At 46.4% G+C, this 15,084-nt stretch overlaps 4 non-coding genes across 4 annotated transcripts; all 4 read left to right on the plus strand.

Annotated features, from left to right (window-relative positions):
- Window positions 1-6,753: 6,753 nt before the first annotated feature.
- Window positions 6,754-6,849, plus strand: LOC140129351 (small nucleolar RNA U13). Its single transcript, XR_011855544.1, has one exon. It is a non-coding gene; the product is annotated as a small nucleolar RNA U13 (small nucleolar RNA).
- A 2,281-nt stretch (window positions 6,850-9,130) lies between these two features.
- Window positions 9,131-9,226, plus strand: LOC140129343 (small nucleolar RNA U13). Its single transcript, XR_011855536.1, has one exon. It is a non-coding gene; the product is annotated as a small nucleolar RNA U13 (small nucleolar RNA).
- A 3,142-nt stretch (window positions 9,227-12,368) lies between these two features.
- LOC140129353 (small nucleolar RNA U13) lies at window positions 12,369-12,464 on the plus strand. The gene has a single exon (XR_011855546.1). It is a non-coding gene; the product is annotated as a small nucleolar RNA U13 (small nucleolar RNA).
- A 1,698-nt stretch (window positions 12,465-14,162) lies between these two features.
- On the plus strand, window positions 14,163-14,258 carry LOC140129350 (small nucleolar RNA U13). Its single transcript, XR_011855543.1, has one exon. It is a non-coding gene; the product is annotated as a small nucleolar RNA U13 (small nucleolar RNA).
- Window positions 14,259-15,084: the final 826 nt, after the last annotated feature.

Below are 15,084 nucleotides of genomic sequence, written 5' to 3' on the forward strand. Positions count from 1 at the left end.
GCCCTAAGAGCTTATGCTCTGCTACTGTATTAATGGTGACTGTTGCTCTCATGTTTATTGGTCTATAAATATAAAAAACATTTAGAAAAAAATCAGCAACAGAATGTTCCTATATGCTATAGGCAGGTGGGTCCATGACATCTGAGAGGTTACTTTCTCTGAAAGTAAAATTACAGTAAGCATATCTTCGAACTTTTGGGCAAAAAAAAGGTACAACAATTCCCTCCCCCTTTCTTCTAAACCGCACACATTGCCCCACTTGCAAGCATAGAGTAATAATGACCTTAAGGGCCCCCCACATAGTATAACACACCTTTTCTGTGGCCATCCCCCCATATGGACACATATAATTCCCCCTCAGCAACATATAAAACCCCTCTTTAATTTTATCCTCCCTTTTCATTTGGTTTTTCACTTTTATTTATCTCCCCTTTTTTTTATATATAATATCAGTACTCCTACCCCCACCTCCCTTTACATGATGTGGCCACTGTTCTCTATCCTCCTCTTAATGTGGCCTCCTGTCCTCCAGCCTCCTCCTGTAGTTCACTGTCCTTCAGCCTCTTCCTGTGGTCTCCTGTCCTCCAGCCTCCTCCTGCAGTCTCCTGTTCTACATCTTCCTCCTGTGGTCTCCTGTTCTCGAGTCTCCTCTTGTGACTTCCTGTCCTCCAGTCTCCTGTAGCTCCTGTCCTCCAGCCTCCTCCTGTAGCCTCCTGTCCTCCAGCCTCCTCCTGTAGTCTCCTGTCCTCCAGCCTCCTCCTGTAGTCTCCTGTCCTTCAGCCTCCTCCTGTAGTCTCCTGTTCTACATCCTCCTCCTGTGGTCTCCTGTTATTGAGTCTCCTCTTGTGACCTCCTGTCCTCCAGTCTCCTGTAACTCCTGTCCTCCAGCCTCCTCCTGTGGCCTCCTGTCCTCCAGTCTTCTCCTGTAGCTCCTGTCCTCCAGCCTCCTCCTGTAGTCTCCAGTCCTACATCCTCCTCCTGTGGTCTCCTGTCCTCCAGCCTCCTCCTGTATCCCCCTGTCCTCCAGCCTCCTCCTGTAGCCCCCTGTCCTCCAGCCTCCTCTTGTGACCTCCTGTACTCCAGCCTCCTCCTGTTGACCCCTGTCCTCCATCCTCCTCTTGTATCCCCCTGTCCTCCAGCCTCCTCCTGTAGCCCCCTGTCCTCCACCCTCCTCATGTACCCCCTGTCCTCCAGCCTCCTCCTGTAGCCCCGTGTCCTCCAGCCACCTCTTATAGCTCCCTGTCCTCTAGTCTTCTCCTGTGACCTACTGTCCTCTAGTCTCATTCTGTGTCCTCCTGTCCTCTATCTTCCTCTTCCTGTGGCTCCCATAGGAGTATTAAACGAAACCCTCTGTTACTTACCTTCCCTTGTTCGCCCGCAGCAGTCTCACTTTCTCTCTCCCGGACTCTGACTGTATATCGAGTAAGGGGTGGGGCCAGCTGAGGGGAGGAGTCACATGACAGCTTTAGACATCATGTGAGGAGGTAGCAAGAGCAGATCCTGCCTCCTCCTGGCCTCGATGTTTCAGCTGCTCTGCATCTCTAATGTACAGGTCCAGGGGCAAGTGGGATAATGCGGGGGAGAGAGGGGCAGCCCGGGAGATTCTTCTTATCGCCCGGGATGGCGGGACAGTGGCTGCAATCCGGGATAGTCCTGCTGAATCTGGGATGGTTGGAAGGTATGCAGGTAGGTATGTGGTCACCCTAATGTTAGATTGGGTTATCTTACACCTGGGTTTTACTGAGCCCATTGTAGGGTGACTGTTCTGGCACATGATGAATGGGGTGAATGGCTCCCATAGGACTATTAAACAAACCCTCTGTTACTTATCTTCCCTTGTTTGTCCGCAGCAGTCTCACTTCCTTTCTCCCAGGCCCTGACTGTTAATTGAGGGAGTGTTAGGGCCAGCTGTGGGGAGTAACCTGCTCTTTTACCAATTTTTTAGAGAATTGTTCACTTGAAAAAGGGGACTTGCGTTCCCCGAAACGCGTTGTGATGACCTGTGACCCATTTCCTTCATCCTAAATAAATTTGTCTTGGAGATTACCTACATCGAGTCTTGTTGTGCGCCCACCGCTTCCATCCCACCCTCGATTCTACTGCCTAACTCCAACCGGTCTAGTCGCCCGAGTTTGGAGACCACTTTGAAGCACAGGCTGCCACAGACCTCTTCCACTACATACCTACACTGGAGTTGTGCCCTGTTTTGAGCACAACTCGATCAGGTGAGCAAATTACCTTACCTATCAAACATCCATAATCAAACAATATTACCCTATGAGCGCTATTTGTCTTTTCTATTATTTTCTATACCTTACCGGCACTCTCAACTGAGCACCGGATCTATCACTGGTTTCCACCCAGTTTCTAGCTGCTCTAGGCATCCTGCACAGAAAATACCAACAAGATGGACTATTGCATTCAGAGAGTCCAACAAAGAGAACTCCTCATAGCTCAATGGATCAACGACAAACCAATACTGAAATCAACACATGAAAACGACATCCAGGACGCAACAGGGATCTCCACCCCAGAACTCCTGAAACTATTCCACCACTTGGAGAAACTCTTGAAAGACGAGATTCAACATCATCTAGATGCACTATTCCTAAGGCTGTATCGCAAAGAGGGTTTGGTCCCTCGCGGTCTCAGAATCAGAACTGAATGCTGTTTTAAAAATGATACGCATTTCCAAAAAGAATGGGACACCTATCTCTTGGATTGTGCCAACAATCTAATAGATATGCTGATCTCAAAGAGGGAAGAACTCATCAATACCCTCAACCGAGAGATATCCTTCTGCCACCAAACTCTCGAAACCCACCGAACACACCCTGAATTCACTAAATTTGACAGACTCATCACCAATAGAATCCTTTCCTTTGAAAAAGAGGGAATCGAAACTAAACTCAAAAAACTTAAAAGAGATAGGAATGACTTCCAGACAGGCAACATCAAATTTTGGACTTCCATCAAAACTGAATCCACAATTACAGATTGTCATATCTCCAACATCGATACAACTCACAACTCCACCAGACCCAATCAGTCTAATAGACGACAGACCACAACCCACAAAAACAGCGGCCGCCCACCACCCCCCCATCACCAACCACTTTCGCATCCCCACCAGAACAAACCTAGAAATATATTCATCAACACCAAAAATAAGAAACCCAGATATACGCACACTGAACCAATAACTACTACCATGGTCAACCCCCAAGCACGCCCTGTGCTCTCCATTTCAGTTGAACCACCCAAGTTTCAACACCATACTTCCACACAGAATGACCCCATCTGCTTTACCTCCACTACTCCCTCAGGTGACAATAAGGACACCCCCTTATTCTTCACTCCTCCCATCTCCAACACATCCCACCGCATAGAAACCGGCCAACCCCTAGGCCTTCCACCCACAACCTTCTGCCACATTGATCTGATTACCCCCCTAGACTTCACCACCCATGAAGTCACCATCCCAATAACCCATTCTCCATCCGATAACACTGAAATAGACTTGGACATTCCACTAACTCCGAACTCAGCTCCTTATATACCCCTGCCAGAATCCATAACTCCGAAAAATCTCCTTGGAAAAAGCCCACCAAGAGCAAATACCATCCACCATTTTTTTCACCAGGGCTCCATGAAAAGCCAAAAAAGAAAAAATGTAGAAGAGGATGTAGAGGAGGCCAATCCAAATCCAATTCCCATACCGCTAGAACCACAAGTCCCCATACAGAAAACCAAAAAGAACAAGAAACTAAAGTAAAGATTTTCAATCTATCAACATATACACTAAATTCCAACGAAATTTCCCTCCTCACTAAAGGTTTATCCTTTTGCCCTACCACAAAGTTTAGTGAATTTGACCTTTTCAACGATCTCCACTCCTATATCAGGAAACTCACCCTTACCCGCCATTTCAACATTGAAACAAACAGAGCATCTAAAGTAGATCCTCCCTCACAAAAAGACCCGACCGAAACCGCTACAATAACTCCGACTGATGTCCCCATGATACAAACAGGCCTCAAACCAAAATCAAAATTTTACCCCACACACCATAGAGGCAGTCATATCGAGACTTTCCTTTCTATGGTGGAAAATGAGTTCAGGAACATTAACAAGTACAACAATACTAAAAAGAATCCCAAAACGAGCCACAATTTGAAACCTTCAGAACGACTAGCCCTCAAAAATCTCACCAACAATCTTGATCTAGTCATCCGCAATGCAGATAAGGGCGGGGGTGTCGTTATACAAAACAAAGAAGCCTATTTATCTGAAGCCTCCAGAATCCTCTCAGACACGGAATATTACGAAACATTACCATGTAATCCAATCAACACATATGCTACAGAATTGAAAACCCTGTTAGACAAAGCCCTAACGTTGGGCATCATCACCAATAAGGAAAGATCTTACATATGGATAGAAGCCCCAGTTACGCCAACCTTCTATCACCTCCCAAAGGTGCATAAAGAGGTCACCAACCCACCCGGCAGACCGATCATCTCGGGAATATCGTCCCTCACCTGCAATCTATCTCATTATGTAGACATTTTGCTTCAGAAACATGTCACCAAACTCAGATCTTATCTCCGTGACACCACAAGTGTCCTGTTAACACTTCAAGAAATTGAATGGGAACCCTCCTTTGTGTGGCTATCGCTCGATGTAGCGGCACTATATTCTAATATCCCCCATCAAAAAGGCATTGAAGCGGTCAAGTATTACCTTCACAATGACCCAACTATGCCTGAGACGCAAAGTAACTTCATCCTTGAAGCCATCCACTACATACTCACCCACAATTACTTCACATTTCAGAATACCATCTATCGGCAAGTGAAAGGAACGGCTATGGGGACACGTTTTGCCCCCAGTTTTGCCAATCTGTACATGGGGAGGTTTGAGGAAGAATATATTTACAACAATAAGTTATGGGAACAAAACATAGTCTTATACAAGAGGTACATAGATGACCTTCTACTAATCTGGAAAGGTTCCCCAACCTCCATCGAAGAATTTATAAAATACCTCAATAACAATAATTGCGGCTTATCCTTCACGGCGAATTTCTCTCCCATAGAACTTGAGTTTTTGGACCTCCGTCTCTCCTCAGAAAATAACCGAATTTCGACCAGTACATACTTCAAACCAGTAGACACAAACAGCTATTTGGACTACAAGAGCTCACACCACAACAAGTGGAAAACGAACATCCCATTCAGCCAATTCAGGAGGATCCGCAGAAACTGCACAGATACAAACATGTACAAATTCCAAAGTCAACTTTTAAAAAAGAGATTTAAAGAGAAGAATTTCCCTCAACCTCTGGTCGAAGCAGCGTTCAACAGAGCCCTTTCTCTCACTCAAACAGAATGTCTAAAACCGTCTACCAAACCAAAAAGTGACTCCACAACTACTACCAATATCCCAACCTTTATCACAAACTATAATATGAACCATCATACACTTACCAACATTCTTAAAAAATACTGGCCTATTCTCCTCAATGATCCCTTCTTGAAAAAAGATCTACCAAAACAACCAAAGATCATGTACAGAAGATCCCAAACACTCAAAGGCATACTAGCCCCGACGAAGCTTCGGACAAAAAAGGAAAAAGCCAGACAGACAAGCCTTCTTCCACATCTAACAGGCAGCTACAGATGCGGCCGCACAAACTGTAAATGCTGTCTCAATATTCAACATAAGAAAAAAACCTTCATCAGCAACCAGACTGGGGAAATTTTCAAAATTCAACAATTTATCAACTGCGCCTCCACCTTTGTAATCTATCTTCTGGAATGCCCATGTGGACTCCAATATGTCGGCCGAACCTGCCAGAGTTTAAGCATAAGAATGAACGGACATAGAAGTAAGGTAACCAATGGATACACAAAACATAGTGTCTCCAGACATGCTTTAGCGTGTCACAACAAAGATTTTGCAACTTTTTCCATCACACCTATTGAAAAAATCACAGAAACACAACACGACCGTTTTCAACGGTTAAGAAAAAGAGAAATGTTCTGGATATTCAAATTAAATAGTCTGCACCCAGCAGGCTTGAACGAAATGTTTGAAGATAATTTTTAAAAATTTTTTAAAATTTTTATTTTTCAATTTCTACAGTTTTATTTTTTAGTTTCAATTTTCATTTTCACCATCATTACCATTTCTGTATCCAATCTATACAATTCCTACCTATATAGCAAATTTCCCCTCACTACACAGTTATCCCATTTCCCACATACTATTACTCCTCCTCACCTTCTCCCTCATATCCAGTGATGATTCATATTCAAGATCTAACTCTCATACACTCAAGTCACCTCCAGACAGTATACCCAGACCACTATCTCATTGGTCCACCTGTTTTTCGGGTTCCCCTTGACGTCACTCGCTTCTGACATCCACTGCGCATGCGCACACACCGCGCATCCCCGTCAGATCGACACTCCGGCGGGCATTTAAACACAAGCGCCACAACGCGCGCCAGAAGCCTCCGGACGCTCTCCATTAACCCCCGGAGACCGGTAAGATACAATCTAATATTCGGACCCACAGATTCTTCCAACTGCCCAGGATGGCGGGACAGCGGCTACAAACCTGGGATTGTCCTGCTGAATCTGGGACTGTTGGAAGGTATGCAGTTAGTTGTGTGCCAGACTTGTGGTCACCCTAATGTGAGATGGGGTTATCTTACACCTGGGGTTATACTGAGCCCCTTGTACTGTGATCCTTCTGGTTCAGACACATGATGAATGGGAGAGCACACAGCTGTGTGACATGTGCGGCCTTCATGTTACGACGCGGCACATTCTCCTTCTGGTGCTGAAACAAGGATTGTTGTTTGATTGAAAATAGAAATCAATATTTGCTATGTTACTTTATTGTTTAACTCCTCTCTGCTTGATGTCTGACTTTAGATGTCAGCAGCCGCAGGTCTGTCATTTACAGCGATGTCTTTATACATCGCTGCAGTTTTCTACTGAGCAGGACCTGGTCTCTGGGTGTCAGAGGTGTCCGGAGACCGAAGGGAGATGTGGTTTGTTACCCCTTCTCCACTCCTCAGAGGCCCTGCCTCTCCTAGTCACGCCCCTGGCGCTGTGTGAGCTCGTTTTCTTCATAGTGACGTTATTGCGCAGCGACACAGTATACGGCGTGTGTATAGGATCTAGTATATATTGTGTAATGTGACTTTGCTCTATTAATAAAGACTTTATGTTACAACATGTCACATTCTCTTCTCATCCTGAGCCATTACATGCAACAAAATAAAGAATATGACTCTTTATGAAATGATATGAACTCGTCTAGATGTACTAAACCCAGAGGATGAGGGCCCGATCCATGGGGTCACGCAGAGCCACCTATAAGAGCCCACACTCATTGATCAGGGTGTTACAGTTGGTGATGGTGTAAGGAATTTTTTAAAAAACCTTCTCCATTGTAAAAGTCTGAAGAAATAAAGAGCAGCAGAAGATGACTTACCTCTCCCTTCAGTGGAGTAGGGGGGTCTCCCCAGTCATCCCCTTCCACATATCAAGTATCCAGTGAATAAGGGATAAATGTTCTTAATTACCTTAAAGGGAACCTGTCACCAGGAGACCCATTTTTAGCACTCCCCCAGTCCCCACAGAGCATAGTACATACACTGCCAAAGTGTTTTTGTATAAAAAATTGGTTTTACAGAAAAAAAGATATGTTATATTGTACCTTTCATTAGCATCTGCTGTGTGAATAGGCACTCGTTTCCTGGGAGTGGCTGGAAAGGAGCAGTCCCCCCCCCACCCTTGGGAAACTGCTCCTCCATGTGTCCTTTTCAAATATATAAATAACTCCCCTCACTCGGGATTGGCTGTAGAGGAGCGGGGGGCTAAGCCAAGTGATGGGTGTTTTCATATACAGGCAGGTTACATACAAGATAGGGTCTGTAGGTTTGTTCTTAAGTTGAATTTGTATGTAAGTCGGAACTGTATATTTTATCATTGTAATCACAGCCAGAACTTTTTTGGTCTCTGTGACAATTGGATTTTAAAAATGTTGGGTTCAATTAAGAATCAATATTAACAATAAAGCTTCATTACAGACGCCTGTGATAACTGTTACAGCTGATCATTACAGCCTAGGGCTAAAGTACAGTAACTTACCAACATCCAGAGGTCCGTTTGTAACTAGGGGTCGTATGTAAGTCGAGTGTTCTTAAGTAGGGGACCGCCTGTATTTGAAAAGGATACATGGAGGATAAGTTTCCCAAGGGTGGGGGGGGGACTGCTCCTTTCCAGCCACTCCCAGGGGACGAGTGCCTACTCACACAGCAGATGCTGATGATAGGTACAATATAACATATCTTTTTTTCTGTAAAACCTATTTTTTATACAAAAACACTTTTGCAGTGTATGTACTATGCTCTGTGGGGACTGGGGGAGTGCTAAAAATGGGTCTCCTGGTGACTTTTAAAAAAACTTATATTAACCCTCGCAGGCTCAGTTTTTATGTAAAACTCTTAGCATCAAGGGGTTAAATTGTCTCCTTGTCTCCTCTATAACAGAGCCATCTAGTGGTAGCAGCTGATTTTACACATAAACACATAAAGGGGGATTCAGCAAAGCTTGTATGCCAGTTTTCTGGTGTAGAAGCCTCGAACCTTGCATCCTTGCGTCACCTACAGACTATGATAAATCCCCCCATGAAAAAGTTTTCCCTTCCTATCACAACAATTTTCTATTAATTTACTTTCCAATTTTCAAAAGCCAATATGCTTTTTATCTTTCCAGTCCTGTAGCTGTGTGAGGGCTTGTTTTTTGCACATTGGGTGTCATTTATCAGCGAATTATGTGAATAAAATATTGACTGTTGTACAATTATTAATGGCTGCACCTTATTACAGGTTTATTACAACTTTTGGCAGCGAAGTCACTAACTTTGTCATTTACAATTGCAATCACACACTTACACCCCTCAGATGCCATAGGCAGGTGAGTCCATGACATCTGAGAGGTTACTTTCACTGAAAGTAAAATTACAGTAAGTCGTGCGCCTGACGTGTGGTCCCCCTAATGTGAGATTGGGTTATCTTACACCTGGGTTATACTGAGCCCCTTGTACTGTGATCCTTCTGGTTCAGACACGTGATGAATGGGAGAGCACACGGCTGTGTGACATGTGCGGCCTTCATGTTACGACGCGGCACATTCTCCTTCTGATGCTGAACTGTTATATGCAATTAAGTAAAAAAGTTACTTTTTGTATAATGCTTTGTCACCAAAAACTAGTCTAGTTATAGTAAATGAATCCCAACCATCCAGGTGTAGCCCTAAGAGCTTATGCTCTGCTACTGTATTAATGGTGACTGTTGCTCTCATGTTTATTGGTCTATAAATATAAAAAACGTTTAGAAAAAAATCAGCAACAGAATGTTCCTATATGCTATAGGCAGGTGGGTCCATGGCATCTGAGAGGTTACTTTCTCTGAAAGTAAAATTACAGTAAGCATATCTTCAAACTTTTGGGCAAAGAAAAGGTACAACAATTCCCTCCCCCTTTCTTCTAAACCGCACACATTGCCCCACTTGCAAGCATAGAGTAATAATGACCTTAAGGGCCCCCCACATAGTATAACACACCTTTTCTGTGTCTATCCCCCCATATGGACACATATAATTCCCCCTCAGCAACATATAAAACCCCTCTTTAATTTTATCCTCCCTTTTCATTTGGTTTTTCACTTTTATTTATCTCCCCTTTTATTTATATATAATATTAGTACTCCTACCCCCACCTCCCTTTACATGATGTGGCCACTGTTCTCTATCCTCCTCTTAATGTGGCCTCCTGTCCTCCAGCCTCCTCCTGTAGTTCACTGTCCTTCAGCCTCTTCCTGTGGCCTCCTGTCCTCCAGCCTCCTTCTGTAGTCTCCTGTCCTTCAGCCTCTTCCTGTGGCCTCCTGTCCTCCAGCCTCCTCCTGTAGTCTCCTGTCCTTCAGCCTCTTTCTGTGGCCTCCTGTCCTCCAGCCTCCTCCTGTAGTCTCCTGTCCTTCAGCCTCTTCCTGTGGTCTCCTGTCCTCCAGCCTCCTCCTGTGGTCTCCTATCCTCCAGTCTCCTCTTGTGACCTCCTGTCCTCAAGCCTCCTCCTGTGGCCCCCTGTCCTCCTCCTGCAGTCTCCTGTTCTACATCCTCCTCCTGTGGTCTCCTGTTCTCGAGTCTCCTCTTGTGACCTCCTGTCCTCCAGCCTCCTCCTGTAGCCCCCTGTCCTCCAGTCTCCTCTTGTGACCTCCCATCCTCAAGTCTTCTCCTGTAGCTCCTGTCCTCCAGCCTCCTCCTGTAGTCTCCTGTCCTACATCCTCCTCCTGTGGTCTCCTGTCCTCCAGCCTCCTCCTGTGGTCTCCTGTCCTCCAGCCTCCTCCTGTAGTCTCCTGTCCTCCAGCCTCCTCCTGTAGTCTCCGGTCCTCCAGCCTCCTCCTGTAGTCTCCTGTCCTTCAGCCTCTTTCTGTAGTCTCCTGTCCTCCAGCCTCCTCCTGTAGTCTCCTATCCTCCAGTCTCCTCTTGTGACCTCCTGTCCTCAAGCCTCCTCCTGTGGCCCCCTGTCCTCTGGCCTCCTCCTGCAGTCTCCTGTTCTACATCCTCCTCCTGTGGTCTCCTGTTCTCGAGTCTCCTCTTGTGACCTCCTGTCCTCCAGTCTCCTGTAGCTCCTGTCCTCCAGCCTCCTCCTGTAGCCTCCTGTCCTCCAGCCTCCTCCTGTAGTCTCCTGTCCTCCAGCCTCCTCCTGTAGTCTCCTGTCCTCCAGCCTCCTCCTGTAGTCTCCTGTCCTCCAGCCTCCTCCTGTAGTCTCCTGTCCTCCAGCCTCCTCCTGTAGTCCCCTGTCCTCCAGCCTCCTCCTGTAGTCTCCTGTCCTTCAGCCTCTTCCTGTGGTCTCCTGTCCTCCAGCCTCCTCCTGTGGTCTCCTATCCTCCAGTCTCCTCTTGTGACCTCCTGTCCTCAAGCCTCCTCCTGTGGCCCCCTGTCCTCCTCCTGCAGTCTCCTGTTCTACATCCTCCTCCTGTGGTCTCCTGTTCTCGAGTCTCCTCTTGTGACCTCCTGTCCTCCAGCCTCCTCCTGTAGCCCCCTGTCCTCCAGTCTCCTCTTGTGACCTCCAATCCTCAAGTCTTCTCCTGTAGCTCCTGTCCTCCAGCCTCCTCCTGTAGTCTCCTGTCCTACATTCTCCTCCTGTGGTCTCCTGTCCTCCAGCCTCCTCTTGTGACCTCCTGTTCTCCAGCCTCCTCCTGTCGACCCCTGTCCTCCATCCTCCTCTTGTAGTCCCCTGTCCTCCAGCCTCCTCCTGTAGCCCCCTGTCCTCCACCCTCCTCATGTACCCCCTGTCCTCCAGCCTCCTCCTGTAGCCCCGTGTCCTCCAGCCACCTCTTATAGCTCCCTGTCCTCAAGTCTTCTCCTGTGACCTCCTGTCCTCTAGTCTCATTCTGTGTCCTCCTGTCCTCTATCTTCCCCTTCCCGTGGCTCCCATAGGAGTATTAAACAAAACCCTCTGTTACTTACCTTCCCTTGTTCGCCCGCAGCAGTCTCACTTTCTCTCTCCTGGACTCTGACTGTAAATCGAGTAAGGGGTGGGGCCAGCTGAGGGGAGGAGTCACATGACAGCTTTAGACATCATGTGAGGAGGTAGCAAGAGTAGATCCTGCCTCCTCCGGGCCTCGATGTTTCAGCTGCTCTGCATCTCTAATGTACAGGTCCAGGGGCAAGTGGGACAATGCGGGGGAGAGAGGGGCAGCCCGGGAGATTCTTCTTATCGCCCGGGATGGCGGGACAGTGGCTGCAATCCGGGATTGTCCTGCTGAATCTGGGATGGTTGGAAGGTATGCAGGTAGGTATGTGGTCACCCTAATGTTAGATTGGGTTATCTTACACCTGGGTTTTACTGAGCCCGTTGTAGAGTGACTGTTCTGGTACATGATGAATGGGGATAATGGCTCCCATAAGACTATTAAACAAACCCTCTGTTACTTATCTTCCCTTGTTTGTCCGCAGCAGTCTCACTTCCTTTCTCCCAGGCCCTGACTGTTAATTGAGGGAGTGTTGGGGCCAGCTGTGGGGAGTAACTAACTCCTCACATCACTCCTTCAGGCATCATGTGAGGAGGTAGAAGGAGCAGTAGGACAATGCTGGGGAGAGAGGTGCGGCCTGGGAGATTCTTCCAACTGCCCAGGATGGCGGGACAGCGGCTACAAACCTGGGATTGTCCTGCTGAATCTGGGACTGTTGGAAGGTATGCAGTTAGTTGTGTGCCAGACTTGTGGTCACCCTAATGTGAGATTGGGTTATCTTACACCTGGGTCACACTGAGCCCCTTGTATTGTGATCCTTCTGGTTCAGACACATGATGAATGGGAGAGCACATGGCTGTGTGACATGTGTGGCCTTCATGTTACGACGCGGCACATTCTCCTTCTGGTGCTGAAACAAGGATTGTTATTTGGTTGAAAACAGAAATTGATATTTATTTTGTTGCTTTGTCTAACTCCTTTCTGCTTGATGTCTGACTTTAGATGTCAGCAGATGCAGGTCTGGTGCCTACAGCGATCTCTTTATACATTGCTGCAGTTTTCTTCTGAGCAGGGCCTGGTCTCTGGGTGTCAGAGGCATCCGGAGACCGAAGGGAGATGTGGTTCGTTACCCCTTCTCTGCTCCTCACTGCATCATGCTGAAGGAGCGGAGCCAGTGGTCATGTTACCGCCAGGGTCTAAAGAGGTTAAACCCAGTCCAGCTCTGATCAGACTTCCCAGTGACAGGTGGTCATTTTCCCTGTAACTTAGGCTGGTGCCACACGTAGCGCTTTGTCTGCATTTGAAACCGCAAACGCAGACAAAGCTGCACCCACCGGGGCGTGCTCCGCCCCGATCGCATTGGCGTTTCTATGGAAACACCTGCGATCGGGAACAACCCGCCGGTGTTTTGCATTAAATTAACGCAAAGCACCAGTGGCTCATTCCCAATCACAGGCGTTTCCATAGAAACACTGATGCGATCGGGCAGCGGCCCGCCCCGCCCCGGTGGGTGCTGCTTTGTCTGCGTTTGCGGTTTCAAATGCAGACAAAGCGCCACGTGTGGCACCAGCCTTAGGCTCTTCAAGATGCCTCAGTTACAGGGGAAAACTTGTAAAAGAAAAAAAATAAAGTAAAATAAAAAAATAAAAAGTGAAAATGTCCTCTAGGGGTCTTTTATGACCTCATGGGGGACATATAAAGTAAAACATAAATACACAAAAAATATTAATAAATATTCATACAAATACAATGACATTTCCCCATATAATAAAAAAAATCCCGCACTAGAAAAAGCATCCCCATAGTCGCCCCGTTTGCCCCAGACTATACATATTGGGGGTCATTTACTAAGGGCCCGAATCGCGTTTTTACGGCAGGTCTTACCTGCACTCAGCAATGGATCATGAACTCCAGCGGACCTCGGCGGACTTCAGCGCAGCAGCGCCACCTGGTGGACGGTGGAGGAACTACCTTAGTGAATCCCGGCGGGACCCGAATCCACCGCAGAGAACGCGCCGCTGGATCGCGAATGGACCGGGTAAGTAAATCTGCCCCATTATATATCAAAATGACTGAAACAAAATGGGGAATTCGATTATAATGTTCATATTGAGTTAATTTGAATTTTTTTTTAAAAAAGTACTATAAATGACAAAAAAAGCTTTTTTTTCAATTTTTAACCCCAAATAAAAATGGAAACATGTTTAAACTTTTATTGCCTTTTTAACTACCTCTATGTGTCCCAAAAATAAAAGCACTCAAAAATTTGAAGGTAGCATGCAAAAAAAAAGTTAGGGCCCTTAAACCGGCGCTTACAAAAATTTGATAAAAATACTTGGTCACTAGAGCCTTTTCAGGCCACGTCACTAAAGGTTTTCAACCTTTTGTGTGTCCTGGTCACATGCTGTAGCTGAGTCACAATGGTGGAGCAGGGAGCCAATGGCTCCAAGCGCCACTGATGTCCTTTACATTGGTCAGGAGTGAGCAAACAGTGTTGGGGACAGCCCCAAAAGAGGTGGGAGGTGCGATGTTGTGCCTCACGTGTGGTCGCCATGATGTCAGTGAGTGTTGTCCATCCCTGGGGTTATACTGCGCCCCCAACACTGTGATCCTTCTGGTTCAGACACATAATGAATGGGAGAGCACCCGGCTGTGTGACATGTGCGGCCTTCATGTTACGATGTGGCACATTCTCCTTCTGACCCTGAACTGTTATATGCAATGAAGTAAAAAAAATTACTTTGTGCATAATGATTTGTCATCAAAAACTAGTCTAGATATATAAAATTACCCTGGATCATAACGCTTATGCTCTTCTACTGTGTCAATTAAGAAGAACAAGCCTCTACTTATTTCATAAAGGGGGTTTGTCCATGAAAGAACTTTCTCAAATTTCAGTCCCTTAGTGATGTTTACACAGTAAGGATAATTTTTACCCCCTTACTTTAGTGGGACTCTCGAGGCAGGCACTTCATGATTCCTCTGTGCTGTGAGATGCTGTGTGCTGACAATGTGCTTAGATTATCAGGGTACAAGGTTTATATACACTTTCATTTAGTTTCGGAGCATTAATTAGTATCTGACACATAAAAAGAGAGATGATGAGATCCATGAGATGCATAGCTCTAGTATCACAGCCATAACATACACAGCTCTGCTATATACCTCCTTCCCCCTCCCCTGGATAAAGATCTTATCTGCTTGTAGCTTTACTCTCTCACACAGGAGAAAAATATGTTTTGCCCGACCCTAAACTCAGAAGATCCGGGCTCGGGTCAAGCGGCAACCAAAATTGTGTACACCCCGAGTGATAGAGACAGGTTGGACTTATATTTGTCTTGTCTTGTAATAGTACGGCGCACGTTGGTTCTGGGTACATGGAGAGGGCTCACGGGCTGAGCCCTCTCCATAGCCTGTAAGTCTTTGCTGCACATTGCAGCAAAGACTTACTGGTAACACCCGCGATCGATCGCTTTGCTGGCGGCTTCCCAGATTTGCCGGCTTCAAAAAGATCGTCTCTCTACCATGAC

The sequence above is a fragment of the Engystomops pustulosus genome, chromosome 4 (assembly GCF_040894005.1).
Source record: "Engystomops pustulosus chromosome 4, aEngPut4.maternal, whole genome shotgun sequence".
NCBI lineage: Eukaryota > Metazoa > Chordata > Amphibia > Anura > Leptodactylidae > Engystomops > Engystomops pustulosus.